The 2,059-nt window shown below is 41.7% G+C and overlaps 1 pseudogene; it reads left to right on the forward strand.

The window, feature by feature from the left end:
* The first annotated feature begins 1,187 nt into the window (after positions 1 to 1,187).
* LOC119518250 lies at positions 1,188 to 1,823 on the forward strand (annotated as a pseudogene).
* The last annotated feature ends 236 nt before the right edge of the window (positions 1,824 to 2,059 follow it).

Raw genomic sequence — 2,059 nt, forward strand, 5'->3', positions numbered from 1 at the left:
GAAAATCTCTGTTAGCTGGGAAGGCACATGACTGGCATCTGCTCTAAAGTTCTGGTTTCAAAATGGTTTTCTCCCAGGACATTCCTCTCTAGCAAGCTTGCTCCTCTTCAGAACATCACTCACAGCTGCACTGAGTTCCTTCTCTTTGAGTCAGCTCATTTATATGGCTCCACTGATCAAGGCCCACCCTGAATGGGTGGGGCCACGCCTCCATGGGAATATCTCATCAGAGTCATCACCCACAGCTGGGTGGGGCACATTCCAAGCAAATCTAATCAGCACCAAAACATCTGCCCCACAAGACTACACCAAAGATAATGGCGTTTGGGGGACACAATATATTCAAACTGGCACACCCCATTTCTTCTTTTGTGTGCTCACATTCAATTACTGCGTCCTCAAATTCATTTATCTTTTCTTCTGCCTCTTCAAATCTGCTTTTGTGTGTCTCTAGTAAATTTTAAATTTGATCCACAGTGTCTTTTATTTCCACAAAGTCTGCTGTTTTTTTTCTTTAATTTACTCTTTCAAATTTTTCTTTATGCTCTTGTAGAGTCTTCTTGATTTCCTTTCTGTCTTTAGCCATCTCATCAAAGTTGTTTTGGAGATTTGTTTGTACTTTTAAAATCAATTGCTGAGGTAACCATGACTGGGTGTGCAGCCCTGACGGTGCCACACTCACACATGGGGGACGGGCCTGCAGGGCACCAGCCCAAAGACCTGGTCCCCAGTGGCTCCTAGCAGAGAAATTTGCCAGTTTTTACTGCCCTTTCTCTACAGGCCCCTCACCTCCCAAGAGAAATTTTTCCAAAATTCAAATTCCAGCCCACCCGGAATCCCTCTAGCCACTAGAGCATTTCACATGGCATTGGATTTTGTAACCTGAAAATGCTTATGATGTTTTTCCCAGCTGTACAGTGGGTATGATTTTTTTTCCTCAACCACTTTCAGATGGGTAGTCAGAAATGAAAGAATTTTAGTTATGAAACTCTTTTTCCTTTTGAGTCATTCAGGAAAACTCTGCCTTTATGAGCAACCCAGCGGTGTCACTATTTAAGGGCCTGGCTTTTCATTTGTCAGAGATGGTACAGAATATTTGATTTTACAGCCGGCTCTCACACCCCACTTCTGCTTCCCCCTCTCTTTCTTGGTGCCCTCAGACCACAATTTAAGTTTTGATTCCTGCCATGGCCAAAACACAGTTCTGGTTATTTAAAGTTTGTACCTGTCTAGCAACAGTAGTCTCATTCCTAAAAAGATTAATATGCAGACCTGGCAGAGGACAGAAATTAAGTGGTGACCAAATAACTTTGCCAACTATAGCTGATTATTCCTCAGTTCCTAAGCGGACAGATTTTGAAGAGTGGACTTCATGGGATGAGGATGCACCCACAAGTGCAAAGATCGAAGGAGGGAATGGAAATGTGGCAACACAACAAATGCTTTGGAACAACTGGAACCTGACTATCTTAAGACATGACCCCAGCTATAAAGAAGACTCAGAAAATTGTTATTAAGAAGAGAGAACCATTAAATTTTGGCATCCCAGATGGTAGCACAGGTTTCTCTAGTAGATTAGCAGCTATGCGAGATATGCCTTTTATTCATCACTCTCCTGCATTGGATGACTTAGATACCTGGCAAGAAAATACCAATGCGTGGGAAGAATAAGATGCACTTGGCAAGCAGAAGAAATTCTGAGGCAGCAGAAAATAGCAGACCGAGAAACATGAGCAGCAGAACAACAAAGAAAGAAAATGGAAAAGGAAGCCCAGTGGCTAATGAAGAAGGAACAAAACAAAATTGCTGTGAAACTGTCATAACAAATGATCATCAGATGTCATCGTGCCAGTAGGGGAAATCTGAGCTCCACAATGCAAGCAACATTTGTGTGGATTTATGAGTATTTTCAGAATACAAACATGCTGCTTGATTTTAATGCATTCATCAGGTCATCCAGGACACCATGTTTCTCCCAGAGTACTTTGAACTCTTAATGGTTGAAACTTAAAAAAGCAAAAAAGACTTTTGAGACAATATTTTATTCAACATGTTCCAA

This window comes from Choloepus didactylus, chromosome 21 (genome assembly GCF_015220235.1).
Source record: "Choloepus didactylus isolate mChoDid1 chromosome 21, mChoDid1.pri, whole genome shotgun sequence".
Classification (NCBI taxonomy): domain Eukaryota; kingdom Metazoa; phylum Chordata; class Mammalia; order Pilosa; family Megalonychidae; genus Choloepus; species Choloepus didactylus.